This window comes from Sebastes umbrosus, chromosome 17 (assembly GCF_015220745.1).
Source record: "Sebastes umbrosus isolate fSebUmb1 chromosome 17, fSebUmb1.pri, whole genome shotgun sequence".
Classification (NCBI taxonomy): Eukaryota; Metazoa; Chordata; class Actinopteri; order Perciformes; family Sebastidae; genus Sebastes; species Sebastes umbrosus.
The window spans coordinates 7,774,594-7,802,359 of record NC_051285.1 but is presented as its reverse complement, the minus strand read 5'-3'; the positions used below and the strand labels follow the sequence as shown (position 1 = coordinate 7,802,359).

The following is a 27,766-nucleotide window of genomic DNA, read 5'->3' as shown; positions in this document are numbered from 1 at the left end:
CTGAACACACTCAAGTTGAGGAAGAAAAGGTGAAACTCATCTGCAGCAGATGACCTTTTATTATTGTTAGAGAGCATCTGCGTGTACTTGTGTATGCCATAGCTGAAACTAAAAGTCAGCAATATCGAGGTAGGTAATCAGTTAACTGTTTTGTTTGTATATGCGTATTCTTTTAATGCTTGTACCTGTTCAGCTCACACCACGCTTGTTTGAGCAGATGGTAGGTTCCAGTTGAGCTCAAGCTAAAAAGGTTGCTAATAACTGGTCTCTAGTAGGAGGACAGCTTACTGAGAGTCTTTTCATTTGTTTATTCTACTTCAGCTTTATGTTTTACCGTCAGTTTCATACACATTTCTGTTCACAAACAAACCCCAGCCTGCAGTTGATGCTCATCAGCCCTTTAAAAGTTTCCCTGCGTGTGCCAAACAACATATTCAGTCCATTCATATTCAATGCAGTCTTGGAAAATATAAATTTTTGATGCTCCTCTCGCTTTATGTTGACGTCCTCACTGGGAACAAAAGCAGAAATCTGTAGTTATCACAGCACTAGCAGTACATGCCCAAACATGAACTCTGACTTGTACTCTCTGTTTTTATTACACGCTGTAACATCCCTCCTGTATATGATGACAGAAAGCTTTCATGTACCATAACACACTTTCCTTTTGCTTATATATATAGAATTATATTGCGACTGCAATGCAATAAATATCCCCATCAGTAAATCACACGTAAACCAATTAAGGCGTGTGACAGAGAAAACACCCTTAACTGTCGCGGGCTCGCGGGGGTCGGCTCCTCGGGCCCCCCTCCTGGCTGAGAAATGTGATTTGGGAGGCATTATCTCAGTGTTTTGTCATTGATTCCCATGATTGATCCCGGCCCCCGCTGGGCGGCAGGCTCTTCCTCTTGATTTAAAACCAATTATGTGATGATGATCTCGCGCAGAAGGCTGCTGTGAGTGTGATGTGTTTGGTTGGGAGAGTGGAGGAAGGAACAGGATAAATCACCAGACGGTGTTGGATGGAGCGCACTTTGCAGCGTATTTTATCTCTCTCTGTCTCCCTCCTTTCCTTCCTCTCCACTCATTTTGAATTCTTAATCAACAAATTTGTCTGTCAGGGTCAATATTATGTTTTTGTCTACTAAATGAAATATAAAAAAGGCCCTTGGGATAGTTCGGGTGTCATGAAGAGGGGTTGTATGAGGTACTTATCAGTGTATTACCTACAGTAGATGGCGGTGCGCACGCCCCCAGCTGGGCGAAACAGACAAGTGTTACTGCACGGTAGCAAAGTAATGTACTGCTGTGGACGGGGGTGGCAGCAAAACATATTTTTTACCTTGCTATCTGACTGCTCTTTCCAACGGGAACTGGAGTCATTGTAGCATCAATGCTCTTGCCAAAGCCACCAGACTCCATTGAAAAAACCTGTAATTTTACCTTGCAGAACACGGGAGTTGCTGGTCTACCGCTGCCTCCATCGGTTTGTATGTTTATGCTATTGCGGAACTTTGATGAATCCAAACTAACAAAAGTCACACAATAACACAAACAAACTAACCGACCGAGGCAGAGGTAGACCAGCAACTTCCGTGCTCTGCGAGGTAAAAATACAGTTTTTTTCAATGGAGTCTGGTTGCATTGACGAGAGCCTTTCTTTCAGGCGTCTAAAATACGTTTTGCTGCCGACCCTGACCACAGCAGTACATTGCTTTGCTTCCGTGCAGTACCTCCTATTTGCTTCTGCCGATCGTCATCTACTGTAGGTAATACACGGACTATGGATAACTTTGTTGCCTAAACCTAAAACACCCGGACTATCCCTTTAAGCTTTATGCCCCTTAAGTGCAACGGTAATCATGACATCCTGAGCATCCTGCCTGCAACACCCACAAAGAGACGGAGCTGCACGACCTCCTCTCATGAGTTTTATTTACTTGGTGATAAATCTCGAGTGAGTATTTTACATCTTCTCCATATGAAATCCCCCTCCTTGATCTAATATTCATGAGAATTAATCTTGGATTAACACAAAGCCAGTTTATTGCTTCACTGCCTTATTGAATGCCAACTAAGTAATTGCACATAACCAACGCAGAATTCCCCAAGCAATCACAAACCCGACAGAGACCTGCGCTGATTAACTAAAAAAACATGTTGCTTGGCGAGGATGAAATCATGAGAAGTTATTATTTTTTCTCTTTCTTGCTTTAATGACTCATTTACAGTCGCCCTATTTTTGTCCTCTTTGCCATCTTTTTGACAAGCCGCTGAAAGACCTCTCACCTCGTTTTCAACCCCGGGGTGAAGTGGTAACAAGGAGGGATCGAGTTGACATTTGCATCCGCAGGTTCATAAATCCTTAAGAGCTTATCTGGCATTTATTAAAGAGGGCATCTATTTCAATATCAATGTCAATTAGGATATTGAGACTATAAGCTTGCCAGGGAAAACAATCAAATAAACGGGATTTCATTGATTCTTATAGCTGCAAGTTTGCAATGAACTAACAGCGTCTGTTTGGGTGTGTGAAGGAATTAATGAGAAATGTCTCGTGGCTCACAAGATCAGATGAGTGAGATCGTTATGTTTGGACGACCTGACCTATTGGATGACTCTGATGGTGCTCTTGGCCCTTTAGCTTCTTACAATCGATCTTTTGTTAAGCATCTTTTGTGTGATTTTTGACAGCTCCTTTAAATGTGATAAACTGATTAGTTCAGATGTCAAAACTGCAAACCGTGAGGTACGTTGAATGTCAACGTTTCTGAACCAAAAATATGTTTAATAGCCTCGTATCACGCTTGCAGAAATGCAAAATGGCAGTTAATGTTGTGAAACCATTAGGTTTAGGCAACAAAGCTACTTAGTTAAGGTTAGAAAAAACATCATAGTTTGTGTTAAACCAATAACCAACCCGATTTTATGGGAAGCCATATAAATAGCACGACATTACAAGGATTTTTAACAGGCACTTACAGATACGAACACATCACTCCTGTGCTCGCCAATTTACACTGGCTGCCCGTTATGTTCAGAATAGATTTTAAAATTTTAATGATCACTTTTAAAGCATTAAACGGCCTTCTCCCAAATTACATCAAGGATCTATTGACCCCCTACGTGCCTGGGCGTTCCGTTAGATCAATGAATGCAGCTCTGCTGGTTGGTCCCAGATCTCGACTCGTGATCAAAGGTAACCGGGCCTTTGCGGTTAGAGCCCTCCGACTGTTGAACACTCTGCCTATTGAAATCAGACTCGCTACTTCATTACCATCTTTTAAGTCCCTTCTTAAAACTTTTTTTTATGGGAAAGCGTTTTTGAATAATTAATATGATGCTGGCTTTTTATCATCCCTCTCTGGCCATTTCATTCTGCTTTTTAAAAAAATGTATTCTCTCCCCTGATGTTTCTTGTTTTTATGATCCCTTTATTATTTGTATTTTATTTGTTTTTTTGCTGTTTTTGTTTTGTTTTTTCTGAAAAGCACTTTGTAACTTTGTTTAGAAAAGTGCTATGTAAATACTTTTTTATTATTATAAGGACATTTTGCGTTTTAGCCGTTTTGCATGTCATTTGTACGCCTCTTTTTGCGTGTCAAAACTACACTAGCAGTTAGGTTTAGGCAACAAAACCATTCACTGAGGTTTAGAAAAAACATCATGGTTGGGCATAAAATAAGTATGTAATCTATGTAAAATACTTACGTAACAGAAGCAAGCAAAACACATCGCTAACATAACTTCTAAATAACTCAACAACACTTTGGGACACAAACTCCGGTCTCCTGGTTAAAGGTTCTGTGTTTGTTGGAACCATTCATCTCCCCTCCCACCCACAATAAATAGTGTCTCTCACATTTTATTCTACGTCACTAGCTCTGAACGTAGCATATATATGCAAATGTGTTTACACATTGCAATCAGTACAGACCACATGGTGTACAAATGACATGCCAAAAGCAAGGCATTCTTATTGCACGCAAAATGACTTGTGATTTACCATGTCATTCATATGCCTTTTAGTGTGACCGGGCTGTAATAACATAACAACGTAACTACTGCAAATAAATAAACAACTGCCCTTAGTGGACTTTCTAACGTAACAAGCGTAACAACGTTATGTAACAGGCGGTAAGTCAGCGTTTACTTTTGGTTTCACACGGGTCACAAACAGCGTCCTCACCTGGGTGGAAGTCCTGTGTTTGTTTGACCCATCCACCTCCACTCCCATCTGCCCTGAGAGGACTTTTTCGCGTGTTATTCGTTATTATACCAAGACGTAACTTTCAATAACAGTCACTTGTTGTACTACGTCACTTGTTCTGACTGAATGCAAAAACATCCACATTCAACGTGTCCGTGATTTGCAGAAACGTACAATGCCAACATTTTTTCCTGCCGACTGGACTGTACAATAAGATGCTGCAGAATGCTGTAGCAACATAGAGACCTTTGTAAAGTAGTAAAGTGCTGACAATCGGAGCATCTAACATATTATATATATTCTTATGTACGGATATTCTGTTATTTCCGGATATTTCTTTCCAGACATAAAATATCTGATAATAACAAGGGACTGCTTTTTATAGGCAGTGCTGCTGTCTGTCTGAACATTATGTTACGGTGCGTTCATGCTTGGCTATGTGGGAACATCATCACCTGGGGGTAAACTGCTTAATGAAAAAAATATCTCATGTTCATACAATCTTTTGTTTAAAATGTCATTTTTAATTGCTTGTCGTCTTATCTAGCTTGTAGCTGCAATTCTGTTTGGCAAGTTTCACATGTTGGAGCTTCACACTGACTCACGAATGCACCACACATGCTCATGTTCATGAAGTGGATTTTGTGATTTTTCTTTTTTAAAATTCATTCTCTCTCTCTCTCTCACACACATACACACACACACACACACACACACACGCTCAATTTCCCCTCAAGTTGAGTTCTGCCAATCCACATATCGTTCCAGAAAAGTTAGCACTTACAATTCGCTGGAGATCCTCCTCTTATGGAGGAATGCCATAAGGGGTCAATTACAGCGAGTTAGCACCATCAGGTATTAAAGCATTCCCTTTCATCAGCTGGAAAACGTTCCTCCGCTTCCGTGTTAGTCCGACATCAAGCCCTCCACTTCCCCTCAGTCTTATGTTTCTGACAGATGTAGTTAACCACCGAGCTCTTGAGGAGCAAAGTGCTCGTTTTCTTTTATGTCGTTTTCTCCAAGAAAAACCCTGACATGGTGAAGAGCAGCTTCACACAGTCTGTTGGGGAAGATACGTAGAGATAATCTACTCTCCGTGCTCTATATGAGCTGCATTCTTCAGCTGTTTACGTTGCCTGTTTTTTATCCATCATCATGATGTTTTTATGCTGCTTTCATATCCAGGAAAAGACATTTTACTATCATTGAGTGCTTTTACATACACACTAGTATCCTGTTTTTTTGCTGAGCATGTACATATTCTGGTTTCAGAAACTTGGAAAAGCCTTTATCGTGGTTTTAAGGATGCTTTCACGAGCCATAGACTGTTAGTCTACTTCGAATCAGAGTGAAATTGATACTTTTGGTTCATATTCTATTTAGTCTGGTTCAGTTTCACAGTGCACAAATTAAAGTGGACCAAATAAAAAGATAATTTGCTTGTACGAAGGAGTGAATTTATCATTTTCATCTCTAGAGCTGCCACTTCTCTGCAGGGAATCACAGGCTTTGATATATTGCTTTCAAAGTTTTTTCACTTTGATTCGGCACTGACCTACTATAGTATGTGCACGAATCCCTTCTCTTCCAGTTTATCTCCAATGACTTTATAAATGTCGCTATTTTTGTGGACTTTATTTTGCATATTCTGTGTGTTCTCTTTGGCCCAGATGTCAAACAAACATCAGACTTCTGCAGAAGTCCAGGTCAGTCCTCTCCCACTCATGTTAACCTGTCATTTACCTGTGTCCAGGTGTCTCAACAAATGCACATTTTGGTTCAATTACGATTACTGTGTTCATGGCTGCCCAAACGAACCGCACCAGAGTTCAATTAAAACGGACTAAATGTTGGCTTGTGAAAGTGCCCTAACAGTACTTTGCGCCATGTTGAGACGTTAGCCAGTTTTTGTTATCATCCTTTGCCATGTGTGCACGTGTTTTGTCAACTCAAGTTATGCACGTTATCGTTAGTAAAACTAAATGGTGAAATTTAAAGTGAACGTCTGAGTTGTGTAATTCAGAGAATGAATTGTATTGTCGCTCTTGTTTTCCATCACCAGTGATCAGATGGAAAAGCCAAATCCAGAAGAGGTCACACAGCCAGAAACTCAAATTCATACTGAAATGTTGAGGTAACTAAAGACAACTAGATCAAAACCAGGAGTCTGTTATGGACAAAGTGTACAGGGATATGAATAACCGAAGGCCTTTACTACAAAGCAAGATTCGGAGTTAGCAAGGTAACTTCAGGTTAAACCCTGGGTTGATGTACAGAGTTTATAACCACTGTCGTAGGACCACTTAGCATGGTTGTTAGGGTTAGTTACCTCAGATAAGGAAAAGATACCCTGGGTAGGTTGAGCTCGCTAGTACAGGTCTCAGGTTTCCATGTGAACATCATATCCTGAATATCATCAACACTAGGATAAGAGTCAAAACTGGTGTGAACATGTAAACATACTCAGTGAGACTTTTCTCTGTTTAAATAAGGGCTTGAAAATACAGTAGATATTTTTTTGACAATGTAGAGGCAAAGCACCACATGAAAATGGGAAGAACTGTGTTTTTATCTTGAATATAATATGGGCCCAAAGGCAATTACTCATCACAATAGGCGAAATGTAAAACATGTGAAATGTCCAATAAAATAGAACTAAATAAAGAGCAGCATATCCAGTCCAGTTGATAAAAGCAAATCGGTATTTTCGTAATTTTGGATGTTACACTCCACACAATATTAAAAAACTAAATCTTCACCCGAAAATGTAAATACAAGAACTTCAGCACAGGAAAATAAACTCACTGATTCTTTCAACATGGTGTGACAGACAGGTCAGACCTGCGAGGAAAAATCCATTTTATCAGCAGCCACTCTTACTTCTTGTACTTTACCAAGTTCTTTTCAAGGATGGACACGTGCTCTCTAAATTACAGAGTCTGCACTCTCATACAGCATATGCTCACTCACTGCAAATGTCTTATAACCAAGGAAACACATATGGTATTTATTTATGCATCACTTTGGCTTAACAAGAAGACTTTTACTCTTTAATATGACCTTGTGTGTTTGCCTACCAGTCATATAACATGGACCTGACCTGCCACAGACGGAGAATAATCTGTAGAAATATAGCTCTGTGAGTGCGATGTAAAAGATGATGTCACATGTGGTTTATTAAGCCTAGATGCTCTCTGTTTAAAGCGATGCTCTGGTGGAGGATTAGTCTTAATCCACATCTGTGAAAAGAGCCGCGGGCATCGTAGCACTTGATGAAATTATTGACCCGGTTCATGTTTTTCGTTTTATGTGTCAAAATTGGATTTCTTTGGGTTACTGCTGGATGGTGGTTGTGTGTAGATAAACATGCTTTCAGAAGGGAGGTCATGCATTTACAGTGGTTTTTTATAGGGTAGAGAGCGTACAGTGCTAAGCAAACATGAGAGCATTAGTAATTTCTTCACATGCTTTAGATGAACTGTGTTTAGGTTCAACTGACAAGCGACCTCTTGCTGTCCTCTCACTGCTAGCAAAGCCGTAAATACTTGATGTTTTTATACCACAGCAAAAACCTTCAGGATGAAGATTAGAAAACCATTCACTTCAATAACAGATGATTTTGGCAGAGTAGGCTAATGTGGAGCTTCATTGTTTAGTTCAGTTTAGTTCACTTTTTCAAAATCGAATGTTTTTTTTTTTTGGTTTTAAGGGCAAATGTATGGTCAACACATTCTCACTCCACCAACTTGTCAAATACCGCAGCTTGGTCAAAGCCCCTCGGCATCAGAGACCAACCCTCTTGCGTTACTTTTGGACGGACCAGAGACGGCGTGCCAATATACACTTGTTACATGCATAGTGTCCTTTCAAAATAAACTTCTGTTTTCACAGGAAACTTTCGTGGTTGACGTTAACTTCAGCGACTCACGTGACTCACAGGGCTGAATATACTAAACGACTCACGTGACTGACGACTGACGTGACAAAATAAGTCACACGGGACATGAACACCAGCCTCCCGGTTGAGAGTCTTGTGTTTGTTTGCCGCTGCGCCTGCATCCTACCAACAGTCAGCTTTGCCTGCTTTTTAATGTGAGCATGTGAGCGTGTACTGAGTAGCTCACGGCCAACACTCTGCACTGCTCTCATGCGACGGGTATAGCTGATAACACTGTCCTGACCGACGGCGTTGTTGTGGAAGCGTATTTCACCCTTCCTCTGGTTCCCGCTCAGGTTAACACTCTCTCTGTCAGCACTGTTGCTGTTGTTTTCACTGTTAGCTGTGAGCCGCCGACTCAGCCGTCGCCATATTGAGAGCCAATATAAATGCTCCCAATCTCGCATTTAGCACCTTTAATGCATAGTGTTATGTGCTAAAACTTCAACCAAACCTTATCCAAAGTTGTTTTTGAACAGTCTTGTGGGCCATTTTGAGAAACACTGATCTATTTCCGTTTCGGTAGAAGGTTGGTAATCATCTGCCTTTGAATATAATCTCTCCAGAAGTTAAATAAAGGTGCCGACAGACTGAATACTAATATTAAAACACATAAGGACAAACAAAAACCCCTCTAATGACAGAAATAAGGAAAAAGACAGTTCTATTAACAGTAGGATGAAGTTTGTTCAACAGAGCTATTGACAGCTGCAGCGCCGCTAATGAGTCATCACTGGGAAGCCTGATATAAACAAGTCAACAACAATCTTAATAAAAAAAACACAATAAACTCCTCAGTCTGGATGGTCCCGGGGGTGAATGTGACCCAGACTCAACACAGACTTCTCATTGTCTTAATGATACTCTGAAAGCTCATTTGACTCTTGAAGAAGAGAGAGGGAGAAATTGAATGAATAATTTACCGTAATAAACGAAAAGAAATGGATCTTCATTTTACTTTATTGCTGAACCTTTTGGAGAATAGAAAAAAGACTCTTCATTAAGCTACTGTTTAATAGGCACATCCATCTAAATCCTACATCCGGCTTAATGGCAGCATGCTACTATTTATATTTGAATGTTTAAATCCCAGGCCAGCGTTGGATGTGGCATTTAAATCAGATGCTCCCTGCTCTATCTCATATTTAGTTGAGATTATTAAAATTTAATCATAGGTGCTGCCAAGATTTCCTTTTCATCTGATTGCAAAAAAATAGTCAGATATAAGAAGATATTTCTTGTCAGTGGTCATGAGGTAAAAGTATCTGTGTGTGGGTGTGAGTGTTTCAAGTTTGACAGCTTTCCAGTCCGTTATTGCCAAACGATTCTCCTCATATCTCTTTTAATAGAATTATGCCATATATATTATATTAGACATTTGCATGCATAGTTACTTTTACTTCAAAAGCCAACTTTGGCAAGTATCAGGAATAGCTAAGAAACAATAGCTGACATATGGAAAGACAGTGCTATTTCTGTTAGGGTGGCTGGAAGTGTAGGAAGTGCTACTTTTTCAGGACTTTGATATGAAGACGGGGGTTTGTGTCCTGAGTCCTGTGTGTGTGTGTTCAGGTTAGGCAACAAAGTAAACTCATTCTGTCTCAGTTTTGACTTTGTTAATATCAAATAACCAAGACCACAATCTTTCCTTAACCTGCTTTGAGTACGTGTGGTTTAGTTGCTTTGAGTTGACATTGTAGCCTACTGTAAGAGCTGATATTGTAGGGAATACAAATGAAATAAGTCAGTGAACAATCTGCAGAAATGTTCTGTATGTACATCTTGTGACTTCTTGTGGCAGATATGTTCATTAAAAACATTTCCTCTTTATGTTGATGAAGCAAGCAATGCAACATGGTTGTGATTCACCCCAGTGCAAAGTTTTTTCTTGGGCCCTCACTCCCAAAAGTAAGTGCACACAGGCATGCATACACACAACCACTCAAGACAACTGAAAAGCAAACAATTGCTATGTCAATATGCAACTCCCATCCTCTGATCAGCACCACGGACAGCAGCCGAAGGGCCGCTCATGCGCACATACAGACACACGGTAGTGATCGGAAGGTAACCCACGCGTTGAGAAACTCTTGCGAGATGGTTAACGTTAGGCATTGATCTAAAATAATTAAGGTTAGGATAGGTTGTAGGGCAGCGAGTCTCGCAAGAGTTTTTGCAAGTTTTTGCCAGATTTCACAATTTGCGGGTTACCTTCTAGACTCGACTCGGACACACCAGCCTCTGATCAGCACCACGGACAGCAGCCGAAGCACCAAATTGATCAAGTCAGTAAAAAGGGCCCAGCTACAATAATAAAACTGCACAACAATTGTCGTCCTACATGGGCCCCTGACAGCTTCTTGGCCCCTGTGTGGGTTCACCGGTTGCACCGCTAACATAGTGATATTATATAATAAAATAAGAGTACAATAGATATAAAAGAAAATTATCCAACCTACAAACCGAGCCCAGTGTTGCCAACTGTTTTCCAATGAAAAGCACTAGCTCCAGAAGTCCCTAAATCTAGAGAGAAAGTAAGTCTCTTCAGGCCTCCCTTCAAAACCACTCCCCCAAAATGATCATAATTAATGTAATATATCTCCACTCTGGCCCTGTTCAGACCTGGTATAAACATGCGCCTTGGGTGATCCGATCACAAGTGGACAGCTCCAAGTACGTCAGTTCACACCTGGCATTAGAACGCGTCTCCACATGCATCTCGAGTGATCACTATAGCGATCGGATCTCACCTCCCCGCTCTATATGCAAATAAACACGTACATAATTTCCGTTTGCAAGGACCAAATGCGTAGGTCCCCTGTTTGTCCACTGTCTCTGTCTCTGTGTGTGTTGTTGTTGTTGTCTGGGCGTGGCACTCCGTCTCACTCTCACTCCCAATCTACCTGCACACCTGCAACTCAGTCACTCATCAGGTCAGGACTGCATTTGTGAGACAGTTTTCTTCATTTATCACCTTTTTTTGCCTTCAGGCAGTTGTTCACTAAATACATGGCACAGACTCTTTGACCCTCACAGCAGCTAATTAGAAAGGTGAATATTTTATACATAAATGCTGCTGATAATTAACAGCTTTAAAACCGTCTGCTCTGTTGAAGTTAATGTCCTGGTGGAGAGGATTCATTCATTACATCCCCGTTTATCCTTAAAAGAACATCCTCAATGTCGCTGAGTCACTTTTCATCTACAGACCTTTTTTTCAAAGTGAGCGCGGCTGACATCAGTCACCATCATAACAGTGAGAAAATAGAAAAATATGTTTTGTTTTTAGTAGCATTCTTTGTAAGGTGGCACTAAAATAATGCAGAAAATGTAGAATAGTAATGTACATCATGTTTATCTGTAGTCTGACTTTGATCTCATTCGTCTAATTGACTTGTTCACCTACTTCAGCTAGAAACTGCAATAATCAGAAGTTGTGCGTGGGTTAAATTATTCTGCAGTGTTTTTATAAATATCTTAACAAGTCCTCGTACCTGAATAGAGAGCATACTCAGGGGCAAATTAACACTCCTAAAGTTTGTACAGATTCAGGATAGAAACAAGAATACCAAACTTCTGTTCAAACAGTGTTAATTATGTTAAAATGTACCTGCTAATTGTATTCCCACTCTGGCAGAGAGCAACAGCAGGCCAGATATTTGCAGAAAATAAAGCTGTGCGGTTTCTGCAGAGCATTTGTCCAAACAGCATTCTGTAATTCAGAAAATGGAACGATATTAAAAGTGTATGTCACCCTTGACAGTTTACGAGGGCAGAGTGGTCCCTGTGGTGTTTTCCAAAGTGTCTGAAATGTGTAATGCATTATTGATTAGTGCTCTCAACAAACGATACAGATAAAGTGTTTATCCAGCAGCATTTATTAGCTCCTCCACAACAAAATACCTGATAACACGATTTATTACTCGTAGCAATGTAGTCTCCAAATCTAGCAGAGGTTTTAAAGGAATATAAGACTGATATAAAATCGTTTTTTACATCTATTCTGCAAACAGACCAAAATTGTTTTCTGCAGTATTTATAGGAATATATTATTTTAAAATGGCAAGAGTGACAAATGTGAAATTTGTGAAACACTTTAAATCAAACATGCCTTACCAGCAGGTTAATCATTTAACATTGATGCACGTACAAATGCACAGCAAATGATGTTTGACCTTTTCACTAAGAGCGTTGCTGCAGCAGGAGAGTTCAGGCTCGAAGGAATAATTTAATTCCTTCTATAAGTGATGTTAGATAACAAATTACAGTTTAGACACAATATTTTATACAGCTGAAAGAGAATGCATGGCTGCTGACTATTTCTCTGTGGTTCAGATTAGGGCTGCAACTAACAATTATTTTCATTATTGATTAATCTGTTGATTATTTTCTTGATTAATCGATTAGTTGTTTGGTCTATATAATGTCAGTAAATGGTGAAAAATGTCGATCAGTGTTTCCCTAGGCCAAAGATGACGTCCTCAAATGTCTTGTTTTGTCCACAACTCAAAGATATTCAGTATACTGTCATAGGAGAGTAAAGAAACAGCTGCCTTTTTACACATCCAGCAGCAACATTAGCCTGTTTTCTGTGTATATCCACCCTGAGGAATGTAAATCCTGTCGCTTTGTTATTGACTCCTCCAACTCCTAGAAACATATCTGACTTTTTAACTGCTAAATGCTCCATTATATTCATAAACTAGTCACTAACTTTGTCTATTTGCTGTTTTGGTGCTGGGCAGGTAGCGTAAAGGTGTTTTATCAGAGCTTTTTCACTGAAAACAGCTGTCTGACGCTGCTGGAAACAAGGTTAATGAGAGCAGTGAGAGTGAACCAAACCAGTAAAGTTGTGGGTCCAACAATTAAAACATTGAGCTGAAAGAAGTTAAGAAGCTCTGCATAGCTGAGTGATGATTCTCTGTGGGTTTGTCAATACGAGCGACCCTTTTCACATTACACACTGATGAAACACGGATAATTGCAGCTTTAACAACTATTTAGTGACAATATAAATTGGATTCTGACAAGAGCATGAATTGGGTATTTTTATCTGTTCATTTTTAGGCGGATAAAACAACTTGATAAAGGTTAATGTATCTTTTTCTAATTACTAAAACATTTTCTGATAGAGCATAACTCTGAACTGAATTAAGAATGTTTTGGCATAAATTGGGGTTTGCAGGATGAGTCTGGTCTCAGCTTTATTATAGTATGTATTATATATAGAGCCTTGTAGATACAACCACCTTAATACTTAAGTCAGTTTCTGGCAGACAGCTGAGCATACATGTCATGAGGACCGGCTCTGCCTCTGCTGAAACACAAATTCACTAAATTAAGCTTGTATGTGATAATTTAGCAGCTTTGGTTCCTGTGGTGAGTAATTTCTAAAGTGTTTTATAAGCTGTCTGGTCTCCCATGAAGAAGAGTTTTCCCTTTAATCTTTCTCTCGATTCGACTCTTATCAGCTTGTTAAATGTGTGTTATCGGTCGTTATAAGCCTCATAGATGTGGGTAAGTGGGGTCTGCTCAAAACGTTCTCATCCCAACTTGTCACATGCTGCCGCTTTGTCACCACCTTGGCGGCAATTTAGGATTTGGCATCAAAACCACTTAGTTTTAAGGAAAGAATGACATGGCTGTGTTTAAAACGACTTTTTCTAAAGTGAAAATGAGACTAAACGGCGTGAACAGGGGACACGAACAAGCAGCTGATTATAAAGTAAAAGTGAGACTTAACACACAGGATGCGAACAACGGTCTCCTGGATGACTTTCAACATTACAATCAGCTGTTCATCCGTGTCCCGTGTTCACAGTGTCAAGTCACATTTTCACCGTACACACATAGTAGTTTTAAGCCCAACCATGTTGTTTTTTCCTGAACCTAACTAGTGGTTTTGTTGCCTGAACCTAAGAAAGTGTTTGTGTTTAATTCACAACATTAAGCATATGTTTACTGCGACCGAAAAGAGACGCCGAAGGGTCTGACAAAGCATCAGTATGTGACGAGTCGGAGGGGAACGTTTTGGACAAACTACGTGTAGTTGGTTTTACACGGGATGCAAACCCTGATCTCCAAAAGTGTTTTGTGCCTCATCCATCGCCGCTGGCCTCAGGGAGTTTCACACTGTCTCTTCTACAGCACCTGACTTCCACTTTTGCTCCTATCATAATTAATACGGTCACTAGAGGTCGCTGTCGTTTTCTTTTCCTTCTTTTGGTAATGACCCATGTCAATCGATGATAAAACCTACTAGTGGGTGCAGCGGGCCCCTTCTGACCCACATCTATGAGTCTTATAACCACTGATAACACCCATTTAATGACCTGACAATAGTCTAACCGGCTGTCCAGTTCTGTGGAGAAGACATTATGAGTCTTGAACAACTGTAGCGTGAAACCGGGCTACATCATTATATTCATTACGTAATATAATATACTGTTGAGGTGCAGTTGCAAGCAGGTTTTTAGCCTGCTTTAAGACAGAGGGCATAGCACAACACCTTAGAAATGTTACTCGTCATTACACTGACATGAAAGGTGGAAGGGAACAGCATTAAAACTCTCAGGTGCACAGCAGGCGCTGCCTTACAACCTCAAAGCATCAAGGTCATCATGAGCAGCTATAAGCAGGCAATCCACTTTTATCAGGATTGCTTCAAAGAGGTTTTCATTCCCAACCATAATTCAATAGCTAAAAGCTGCTGTAATTCACTTTCTATTTATGACGCTGAGTCTGCTACCCTTAAGGTATGTTATATAAACTTGCTTGACAGAAATAACCAGAGTTTATCAAACTGAAGTGACTTGTTCATGTCCCAGCTTGCACATAAAAGAGTCATAGTCGGTTACAGTAGGAGGTGATGGCTGTCTCTATTTTTCTCCCTGCATCTCTCTGTCTCTGAGTGGTGATAGAAATACCCACTTTCGGGCCCAGCAGTGCAGACGGAGAGATTCCCGGGTTTTCGCAGGTACAGCTGCCCCCCCTGGGGGAAGCAGCCCCGGCTATGCCTTTAGACTGGCTGAATGCATCGCTCAGCTACTTCTCCTTTTCTCTCAGCTGGATATCTATGGCTCATTCACCTTGTTGAGAGCGTAAGGGCACACGGAAAGAGATAGTGGGAGAGCAGGACGGAGAGATACTTTGTCAGCCAGTCAACCTGTGTGAGGTACACAAAGAGCCGAAGAAATAGATGGTTGAGAAACGCAGCCGGCACAAAAAAGCAGAAGGGCACACAAAGAAAGGACAGAGGCAATAAAAGGGAAGAATGAATTCATCTGAGAGATGAAGTTGCTCTATTAATAGGATGGGTGACCACACTGGTCACTGCCAATCAGCGCCTGTAAATCCTACTCCTTACTATTCAACCTGAGGTGTGCCGTCTCCTCCCGCCGCCGCCTCCTCCTCCGCAGACAGATGGTCAACAAAACCAATTAACCTTTCTTCTCCTCTCAGTTTCTCCTCCTGCACCACCATTCACTTCTCCATTCAGGCCTGCCCCTGGGGGGGAAGAGGCTGGCACAACCTGAGCTTTTCATCCAAGAAAAAGACCGCCACCCAACTGGACGCTGAGCATGGATCACACAGAGAGGTGAGTCAAGTTGTACCGTGTCCTCCAGAGTTATTGGCACCCTTGAAAAAGATGAAGCCAAACAGTCATAAACAAGAGCCAAAACATCTACTGTAGTAAGCGATACTTTTTATAGTGTTGATGTTAACAGTGAGTCTAAAATCAGATTGAGTATTCAGTGTCCTGCAGGGTTATTCTGAAAAAGGCAAGCGGTAGATATGGAGGATGTAATCTGCCAAAATCAAAAGTCCTTACCACAGCACCCGGGTTCAAATCCGACCCGCAGCCCTTTGCTGCATGTTGCCCCCTCGCTCTATCCACTGTTCTATCAAATACAGGCCAAAAAGCCCTAAAAGAAAATTTTAAAAATAAATAAATGAATAAATATGTCAATGAATGTAGCAAAAATAATATTAAAAATAAATATAGCCATTAATTAATTGATAAAATGTGACATAAATTGATATTTTTTGTTGTTGCTTCTTTATTTATTTATCTTCATATTAATTCCTTTTATTTATTTACGGATTTATTTTTATTAAATTTGAATCACATCTTATCAATTGATTGATGGCTACAATTATTTTTAATATTATTTTTTGCTACATTCAACTACATAGTTATTTATTTATTTATCGAGTCATTTTTTAATTTATATTTTATTTTGGCAGGTTACGTCCTCCATAAAAAGATAGATAGATAAATTGGTAGGTAGATTTGGAGTACAGCATATGAAGACAATGCCCTCAAATTTAAATGCCCATGACAGTATAAAACAGAAGTGTTGTAATATTTTACCTTAATGAAAATGATTTCATAAAGCGTGCAGGAAAGTTATAAAACTGTAAAGATGTCTACAGTAACAGCATACCTGGCAGGCTTGTTGTGGATTAGTCAAATAAACCATGACGGATAAACAAGACAAAAAGTGAGCAAGCAATTTTCTCCGCCTGAGAATATTTATTCATGCAGTTGCACACAAAAGAAGTTTCTTTTAACGTGGTACACTTTCAGAAAGATGTGTGATATCATTATTTGGATAGCTGCACACCTAATTAAATTCCCCCCTATTTATTTTTGGCCTAATTTCACTTGCATTCAACATGACGGCTCATAATTTGAGTCTCGGTGGAGGTTGCAACTCCTTATGATGATTACAGTCATTATCTTCTCATGCTGTGATTTATGGTTCATATTGACTTAGGCACCTTGTGCACACGCCTCCAGTCATGCACCTTCAGGCCTATTCAAATAAAACTTGAAACTGATGACGACCTTGTGGAAGTAGAAGACACTTAAGTGTTGCTATTTCTGCTTCATGTTACGTCCTTGGTGGAGGTTTCTTTACATTGTACATTTAAAAGAAGAAGAAATGGAGGGTACAATTAAAGAGACAGAGTTTTATTGTGTTATATCAATAACCACAAATCGAAGACACAAACAAGGATTAAGAGGGGATTTTGGATGTTGAAAAGAAGAAGCCAGGGTGCATAGTACAGTATATACAGAAACTTTGGGATGCACTATCATATCTCTTGTGTGTATTTTTAGGGCAATAGTTGCTGAAAGAACATTGCTGCAACTTATTTTCTGCAACATTCTCTGAAAATAAATGATTCGTCATTATAAATAATTGATTTGAATCAGCGGGCAACCCCCGGGTCTGAGAAGTGAAGTCAATAGGAAAGTGCCTTGAACTTGCATTCTTTCTAATAACCAGCAGGGGGCGACTCCTCTGGTTGCAAAAAGAAGTCTGATTGTATAGACGTCTAAGAGAAAAATGAGCCTACTTCTCACTTGATTTCTTACCTCAGTAAACATTGTAAACATGAGTTTATGGTCTCAATCGCTAGTTTCAAGTCTTCTTCAGTACAGCACGATGTTCATTTAGTAAATTATGGTCCCATTTTGAGTCAAATAGACCATAAAGCAGGGTATGCTTTAGAGCGTGGCTACATTGTGATTGACAGGTCGCCACCATGGCGTTGTCCGGTCTGGGAGTTGTCCGTGTTTTCATCTTCCAAATTTAACCCTTTCACTGTGTGTTTGCAGGTCATGAAAGTAATTATAACCTTTTTGGTTGCCTGAAAAATTCAGCGATCGGTTGTACTTAGCTCCGCCCTCTCGTGTCACTTCTGGTTGCAAAAACCAAGATGGCGATGGCCAAAATACCGAAATCAAGGCTTCAAAACGTCAGTGTGACTACGTCTATTTCTTATATACAGTCTATGATCTGAATCTGGTCTTTATGGTTGACTTGAAATTACTGTTGCATTTCTAGCCCTAGTTGTCTGTCTGTCTGTCTGTTGGTCCAACCCTTTGGTCTTGACTGAAATATCTCAACAACTATTGGATGGATTTAATGGTGATCGTCTGACTTTTATCAGGCTAAACTAACATGTTGAACACGGTAAACATCATCTAATCATCAGCATGTTCCAATCGTCATTGTGAGCATGTTAGCGTAATGACATCAGCATCAAACTCAATGCACTGCTGTGCCTACATACAGTCTCACAGAGCTGCTAGCATTGTTGTAGACTCTTGTCTCATCTTCCTATAACAAGGCAATGCTATTTCATTTGCTTACATGGAATGTCCCAAATAGATAAATTAATAAATAAATAAATTGAGGATTTATTTCCTCCCCTTAGTATCTCTCTGTTACATTGTCTTTGAATATGGCATTTCCTTCTCCTACCAGATAAAGTGTGACTGCAGGTTGGTGTGCTGGTCTGAGGGGAAAGGCTGCTCTTTTCTGCTGGGTGCAAAGGATGCACGAGGAATATTTCCTGGCTAATTGGTGCTGACGCATTCCGAGACCGTTAGACAATACGGGATTGACACAACAAATGTAGGACAATACCCAACAGGTGCAGACAGGCGCAGTGGTATTGACATTTGAGAATTGGAAATTGTGTTGAAAATCTTCCCTAATGAAATGTCATGGCATGTTTGAGCCCCGTTTGTGTGTGTGTGTGTTGCGGAGCACAGAGAGCTCTCTCTCTCTCCCTCTTTCTCTCTCTCTCTTTGTTCTTCTCCCCCAATAAGTCCCTTAAGACTCCCCAGTTGATCCAGAATGCTGCAGCACATGTAGGCTACTGACAAAAACTAGTTAAAGAGATCATATTTCTCCCGTATTAGCTTCTCTGTACTGGCAAGAATAGAATTTAAAATCCTACTCCTCACCTGCAAAGTCCTTAATGGTCATGCACCATCATATCTTAAAGAGCTCATTAAGTAGTACCCTATTATCCAACTACAACACTGCGCTCCCATGAGTACAGGGTTACTTGAGGTTTCTAGAGTCTCTATTAGTAGAATGGGAGCCAGAGCCTTCAGCTATCAAGCTCTTCTCCTGTAGAACCAGCTCCCAGTTTGACACCCTCTCCACATTTAAGAGAAAAGGCTTAAGACTTTCCACTTTGATAACGCCTATAGTTAGGGCTGGCTCAGGTGAGCCCTGAACCTGAATCCCTTAGTTTATGCTGCTATAGGCCTCGACTTGTGGGAGACTTCCCATGATGCACCGATAGAGATTGTTCGGGTTCAAAACTAAAGTTGAAATAGAATTCCCATAGTTTCAGACAACAATAAGTTTCAACGTCTTCTCTCTCCTGTAGTTTTGTGCTTTCTCGTCGCTTTCTGCGCCTATTTTTGCCTCCGGGGCTGTAGAGCATTGAATCAATGGTTGCAATCCACCTACTGCCCTCATGTTCCTGCTCAACAATTATTATTAAATATTATTATTTGTGTTAAAATGGCACTGTCACTTTCGCAGGAATGTAGGGTCTCCGTAAATAATATTATAAAGAGTAGAGTCTACATGAAAGTGTCCTGAGATAACTTCTGGTATGATTTGGTGCTATATAAATAAAACTGAATTGAATTCCTGTGTTTCTCTCTGCGTTAGACGAAGGAACAGACATGAGTGACGGCGATTGGCACAGGTGGGCATTGTTCGTTGGCAGAAGAAGACAGTTGAGAAAGGAGATGACAGCATCGGCTTAATGTGTTTTTCTCTTTAGGTCTCAATCACGCACACAAACTTTTGAGGCGGTCTCCAAACGTACACACAGTCACACCATCACTGACGCTCTGACACTGACACCCACATATCAACGTTTTTTTTTACACCAATACGCACACATGCACACACACACACTAGTGACGAGAGTGTGAATGAGACTGAGATGGGAGGATACTAATAGCGTACAGCACCTGCCAGCAGCTGATAAAAGGGCTCAACGGGTTACCAAATGTCAATGACAAAGGTAAGCCAGCCGTTCAATGGTGCGTAAAACTGAAAAGAACTTGAGCAGAATTGAGGGTCAAAGGAACACAGGACTTTCACCCAGGAGACCGTTGTTCGTGTCTCGTGTGAAACCACAAGTCAAAGTTGATTTATTTGCCACGTAATTTCCAAACTTAGTTATGTTAACCCAAACCACAATCTTTTCCTAAACATAACTAAGTAGTTTTGTTGCCTGAGCCTAACCAAACCTAAGTCGATCTATTCCTAAACTTAACTACGTAGTTTTATTTTGAAAAGACTGGAGCGGAAATGTGTTGTTGAAAGTCGTGTCTATGTACACGAGACTCGTGTCTATTTAACGAACTGCCGGTAGACTGTGTTGGTTCTCCAGTACCCATATTTAAATGCAGCTATACATTTCTTAATTTGGAAAACTGAATCAGTGCTCTTGGACATCCATTGAAGAGCTTTTTTTCCTGCCCAACCAGCCTGACTGCCCTTGGGGAAAAGCACTTAACCTCCAGCTGTTTCCGAGGATCAGTCAGTAGTAATCTGTAAATGCACTCATAAAGCTATATGTCTGGTGTGAATGTCTCCACCAGGGCACTGCTAAAAAAAAATGCACACTTTCATCATATCGTAGACAACCTAATAAATAAACTAATAAAATCCCACTTAAGAGGCTCCTCAACTCCCAGTGATGTGCAGCGAGTTCTCTCATTCATGACATCTACAGCTCTGTTTTCCTTTCACATCCACAATTGAAATTGATATTTGGACATAAACCCACACAGACAGATTACTTTCGATGATGAGGAACTAATTTTGTGTGAAATGTTGCAATATATGGTCCATTTCTCCCTCTCTGACAGATGAGTTTTGTCTCGAAGGAAAGAGGTGTGAGTGCAGCTGTGAGGAGATAGACGCTACACAGGCATTTGTGACGATGCTGTTATGTTATGTCTGTGCTCAGAATGAAACATTTTCTTTATCGGTGATCAACAGCTGCTTCCGACAACTATCTGGTGTCCGACCACACGCACGCACAAACACACACATACAGAAACACACCGGCGGCAGGCATGCCAAACGACTGAACACATCAATTCTGTCACACACTTGACAAACACAGTCTCACACACAGGTACACACAGACACACAAGCCCGCTATTATCAGACACTGTGTCACAGTGGCTGTGCAGGGAGAGACAGAGAAATCATTTGATAGAGTTTCAGACAATGTGCAGTGTCTGCTTCTCCATTCTTTTTCCATTACGAGGCAATATGCTCGCTCAACCTTGGCAGCAGCCAACAGCTTTTCTTTGGCAGACCGGCATCTGAGAACAGGACTGCCTATCTCCTCTCTCTTCTTTGGCTTCCTGGAATAGCTTGATTGATACGGCTCTGTGTGTGTGAGCCTGTGTGTGCGTGTACATACATGTGTGCATCAGTGGAAGTGAGACAGAAAGAACAAAAGTATTGTTTGGTAGCTCTGCCAAAGACATTTTGTTTTCTGTCCTGTGTGCTTGTTTGTCTGTTAGTTGGCAAGATATCCCAGAGACCAACCACATAACATGCTTCAGTCACATACTTCACTGACTTTTGGTTAAAAAGTTCAGTGCCAAATCACAAGTGATTGGTTTTTGGTGTGGACAGCACCAACAAGTGGCCATGTGTCAAATTTGATATTTTGGCTCATAACTCCTGAACCGTGAGACATAGGAGAAAAATTATTTCCCCTCTGAAATTTCCCTTTGTTCTTCCTGCAGCTTTCAGTGCAAGCCAGCTACTTCTGCCAAAGCAGATTGATTGCTGTAGGTTGTGCACAAAAAACAATCTGCGCACCCCAGTGTGGTCTCCACACTCTTTGTCACGCCCCTTGGCATCAGTTTAGCATTAGGCAACAAAACCACTTATAGGTTTAGGAAAGAACTGCATGGTTTGGCTTGAAACTACTACGTTTGTAAAGTGAAAATGAAACTGATTGTTGTGAACACGGGACACGAATGAACAGCTGATTGTAACGTGAACGTGTCACTTGACACACGGGACACAAACAGCGGTCTCTTGGATGAAAGCCCTGTGTTTGTTGGACCCATCCACCTCCCCTCCCGCTCACCCTGTCTGTCTCTTTTCTCTCTTTAAACTACGTCAACACAGTCATTCCCGGCACATTTTCTCCGAGTGTTTATTGTTGCCGCGATTGGGTTTACACTGTAGTTAATGGAAAGCCTGGTGCTTCTCATACAGGCGCTAAACTAAAGGGTGCCTTGTGCGGCAGTATCGAACACCGACGGCTGTGACACAGCGTCGGTATTTGACTCCCTGGGAATGAGAACGGGCTGGGTAGCGGTAATGCACCAAGATATCCAGTAGTAGTACTCCTAGTAAAACATGGATGTAAACAATGCAGGATTCAAACATTTAAGAAAAAGAAACCAACATTAAAAAAAACATGTGTTTTCTCTGTTTACAAGAAAACTCCACAGGGCACCTTTAACATGGCTAGATGACTGAATCCAAATCAAGAAGGTACTATACTGTCTCTGTCAACACTTGAAAACAGTCAGAACATTAAATTAACATAGATATGCATACAGAGTGATTTATGATGTACTTTCCCCTCCTTATACAGTATTTACTTATTTCTAGGTAAATATCTCCTCTTCCTGCTGCTGTAAACAGCTGATGGGAATTTGGCTCTTTACCGACAACCCTGTACGTCTCCTGCATCCATTTTTCATCTTTTTTACAAAATTAGGTAAATAAAATATTTAAATTCTTGTAGACATTGCCTATTGTACATAAACTACCATAACTCTTGAATGCATTATGCAATTTCAGCTTAATTCAGATAACACATGCACATATCCACGCCGAACGTTCCTGCAAAAATCCACACTATTCCCCCTATAGGTGGCGCTATAGCAACATAATTAATTAAAATGGTCTAACCTCAGTGGTCATCACATTTTGCACAATTCATCCTTGTACATAGACTTAATACATGATTTAAATATCCTCCCAAAATGAGCATGATTGTCTGTCATTCTGTGCATTTTGAGGCAGATCAGAATCTTCTAAACATCTCCTATTATTAATCTAACACATTAAGTGTGCAGCCTTGGAGGATGTGTATATAAACTCTGACTGCTTCCAAGTGTCTTTGCTTGTGTATTTCTGGCTGTGAGACAAAACACGTATCTGTGTGTGTGAGAGAGGAGGCGAGGGATGTGTCTCTTTATGTTGCTATGAGTATTTTTGCCTCGTGTGAACTTGTATGTCTGTGTGAGAGAAAGCATATATATATAAAATGTTTGTATGTGAGTCAGAGAAAAGAACAAAAACCTCTCTTTGTTCACTCTATCTGCCTAAAGTTGTGTATTTCAGTCTTTTAGTTTTTTCTATTTAAGTGATGTGGAGAGAGATGGAGACACTCTATACATGCTTCCTTTTTTCATCTAAACATGGCACGTGTAGTAGCAGCATTTCCACCATGAAATCCCTGTGGGCACAAGAAGAGATGATCCAGTGTAGAGTGGAGAGGGCAAACTAATATATCAAACGTGAGCGGTGTGAAGGATAATCTATAGTTCCTAACCAGCCAGAAATTTTACGTGAAATCCGGCCCCTATGGCAGCAGGTGAAGCTTCACGTCTAAACGTCTCTCTTTAGCTTTCAGACACCAGAGTGAAGACGCCGCTTGTGAATCACAACACGCATCGAGAAGCGCATTTACCTTTTTTTAAGTAAGACACCTGCTGTCTGAAAATTGGTGACATCTAACAAGTGTTTACTGGCATGGAAATTGTCAGGAAATATAGCTATCCTAAACTTTTTACTCATAAAATTGAAGCTTTTTACTTGAATTCATAATCTATGTTATAGCCTGTAACCTGGTGAGTAAAATATTATAAAAGGAAGGATGACGAAAGCTGTGAAAAAAGGATGCCAAAACGAAGTAAAAAGCAAACTGAATTTTTCTTAAAGCTGAAAAAAGTTTTTTTTCCTCATTTTTTTAATCTCCAATCCAAATATAGTGTTTGGAAACAAATAATAAGTGATCTGTGTTGTGTGCAGATGCTTTTCATCCTTTCCTTTCTGGTATCCTACAGCGCTTGTTTGAAAACCTTTACCAGAGCAGACTTCTCATTACAATAAATTGTCAGACTTAAAGGGTAAAGGGTTGTTGAAATTCTCGATAAATACGTGGGTGGGACTTTCCACTTTATTACCTGCATAATTTGCTGTGAGAAATTCTATATGTCACATTGTGTTGTTTTTGTCTTCATCATCTTTATCCACCTCTCCATCTGTTGATCTCAAGTATTACACAAACATCCCTCATTGTTCCTTTAATGGTTGGAATGACTCAAACATTAGACCTTTAAAAACGTATTCAAAGTTTCTGGTAATCTTGCTGAATCAATAAACTGACTGAACACTAAGTCCCATCGTGCCAATAAATCCTCTGAAAATTGGAAAACACCCTACAAAATATCAACAAAAACACAATCAATCCATCCTGCCATTTAGAAAATGTCATGTTCCCAGGAAAGATTAGCAGGGTGTGCTTAAGATAATGCCGGACCACTGTGTTTAAGTTGAGTCATTGTTTTGTTCCGATGAAGATGAAATATCAACTGCTCTACACACCTAAAGACACAATCCACAGCAACACAGCAACACAAGTTCTTTCACCAATGACATCGTTGTACTGCACTGGTTCCCAACGTGGGGCTCCTGATCCCAACCAGGGGTCGTCAAAACTTCACGAGGGGTCGGGAGGCCTTCTTGATTTTAAGGGGTGAAAGACAACTTCCTAAAAATATATATATAGTTGGCCTATATCTCAGCATTTCATTTATCTCTTTGAATAAAACTAAATTAAATTGTTATAAAATGTATTTAAAAAACATAATACAGACAAAACAAATCTATTAAACGTTACTAAAAATCACAGGAATACTCATCTATGATTCAAAATTCATCCAAATCGCTCATTTTACACAAACTTCCTGTAGATAATAAGTACACTATTTCTAGTTTATCAGTTGTTCAGTGTTGTTATTGTTATGCATTGAATATAATATGAAATATCCATAAAATATGTGACTTAGTCAGGGGTCATCAGTTTATTCAATGATAGAAAAGGGGTCTTTAACCGCTTCTTTAAAAACTTTATTTGAAAACTACCAGACCAAGCAGCTTTTTCTTACATTTGAGAATTCGTCAACCTTCAGTATCTCCAGTTTGTTCTGTATGAATCACACGTAGTAATGTGAAATCTCACTTTTGTTGTGAAGCTTAATGCTAAAACAATTACATGACATCAAAAGGTAAATGTATGGATGTTCCCTCAATTATTGAATTAAAGATAATGTTGTTTATAAGACCAAGCCAGAGACAGACGCAGTTCCAGTAATGGCAGGGATGCATTAATTGCTTCGGGAGGCTCCAGCGGCAGCCTTGATGCTCCTCTGTTTGAGTGCAACAAGCTCTCAGTTAACAGATTTCCGTCAAATTGCTCTTTACCTGCTTTTACGCACTTAATGGCAAATTTAATGGCGTTCACCTGCTCAGAGATCTCCTTCCATATGTCATGTTTTCGTGAGCATTTCCTCTGATTCTGCTGCAGAATATGACACATCTTGTCTTTTCCTGAGTGTTTGGTTTTCCATTTTTGGTTTATATATCATATGTTTTTGTTTACATGCAATTTTAGAGAAGGTTTTGTTTTTGCTAAGGGTGACCTCTGTAGGTCATAAAAAATTATAGGACTACAAATCCCACTGTGCTCCAGCCAATTAATAGTCAGGTGTGGGCAATTTCTGGCTGAAGACACCAACAAGAGACAGTTCTCAACTTGAACGTTTACCGTATAATGTATACCTCTAGATAATTTAAGTTTGCTTATCATTTCATTTGAGTTTTGCCTCTTTTGATTTGGTTTCGATTGTTGTAAAGGCCTATTTTTTTCGTTGAATGTATGTTGGAACAACCTTGATTTTTTTTCTATTTACTGCACGAGCCATTCGACATCAAGTCAGCCTGAAAAGCCAAACAAGTCACCACAACCGTGAGTAAAGCAAGCCAAATAACTTGAAAGATAACATGTTGGAAATGTCTATATCTACAAGGCGTCTAAAGTGGCTTTTAGAAAGCCATTAGAAGGATGCCGCGACATGCAATGTGATGGTAAAACTCATTGGATAAACAAGCAGAAAGTCTCTGGTTCTACATTAATGACTTGTCTGATTTTGTACAGTTTTCAGTAGAATTTTGTTCTTAATGTTTTGAATCATCTATTTGAATCACCTCTCTTTTTGTCCTGCACTTTTGTCCAACTGGGGTTTGATGTGCGCACTATTTACCTTATTTGCTTTGGATTGTTTTTAAGCATATATCTTGTCTCACTCTGAGAGAGCCATCTCATTAGATTAAAGCACATATTGTATTGGACAAAAAAAGATAAGATGCATAAAGGATGAGTGGAGGGAGAGAAAATACAAGTTTTTGTGAAATCAGCTTGGTTCAGACGCAGCGTTCCTTTAACCCACACGGCCATCGAAGGCTGCACGATGCTACAGATGAGTCATAACGCCGCTCATAAATTCTTCAGAGGACACAATCTGCACACTGACCTTTTCTTTCCCATCATTCCCACGTCTCTCCCCATCGGTTTCTCTCCCTCACACGCTCGCTCTGCCTCCGTCGCTCATTAATTCTCCAGTTTTATCATGCTGTCTCAATCTTTCACTTTCTCTCACACACTCGGATTGAGTTTTGTGCTCTCGCTTTCTACTCATCTCCACCTCAAACACTTTATCTTCACTCCTGCCACCTCTCCCTCTTTTCTTTTGCCCCATTTCAGTCCCTCACTGTTGCCCCGGCGCTCTGAAGGGCCAGTGTGACTGACACTCGGCTACGGTGGTCATCTTAACAACTTTTTGTCTCAAGTGACCTCTGAAGAATAAAAGGCTGGAGCTGTCTATCCAATCTCTCTCACCCCCCTCTCCGTCTCTCCACGGGGCCAATTTAGCTCCTCACCACCAGACTCACCACCACTGTGTGGCAGGCAGCTGGAGTCACAGGGGGTGTAGGGTGATCATTATCACCCAAGCTGCAAAAACAGAGCTGACCACATATTTTACCTGCTGTTACGAACCTAACTGGAGCTGAAACCTCGGAGCTGCTTTCACAGTCCTGAGTTTCATGGAGTGTGAACCTCAGCTGTGTTTTTGGAGGGAATTCTTTAACACCAAATCCTCAAGATGAGCAGTGACCATATCGGAGCTTCCCTACTCCTTCCCCCTGACCACATGAAAATAGCATAGCTGTGAGTATGTTAATTCCTGGTTAAAAGCTTATTTAAAGGAATAGTGTGTAACATTTAGGGGGATCTATTGGCAGAAATGGAATATAATATTCATAACTATGTTTTCATTAGTGTGTAATCACCTGACACTAAGCATATTTGTGTTTTCGTTAGCTTAGAATGAGTCCTTCATATCTACATAAGGAGCGGGTCCTCTTCCCGGAGTCCGCCATGTTTCTGCAGCTTCCACAAAGATGCCGTCGGTATCAGCTGTAACCGCCATAGGAGAGCAGTGCAGAGCGGCAGCCGTGAGATACAGTAGCTAGTGGGGCACGCTCACATGCAACGACATGCACAAAAAGCACACTGGCCCAGCTATGACAACAAAGCATGGAGAAGTTCTGATACAACACACACAGAGTAAGAGCGACTTCATTCTCTGCTCAGGTAGACATCACTCCTCTATA

The 27,766-nt window shown here is 40.4% G+C and overlaps 1 long non-coding RNA gene across 1 annotated transcript; it reads left to right on the top strand.

Annotated features, from left to right (window-relative positions):
• LOC119476041 lies at nucleotides 1-27,303 on the top strand. The gene is made up of 3 exons (XR_005203932.1): nucleotides 1-129; nucleotides 15,612-15,747; nucleotides 27,024-27,303. It is a non-coding gene; the product is annotated as an uncharacterized LOC119476041 (long non-coding RNA).
• Nucleotides 27,304-27,766: the final 463 nt, after the last annotated feature.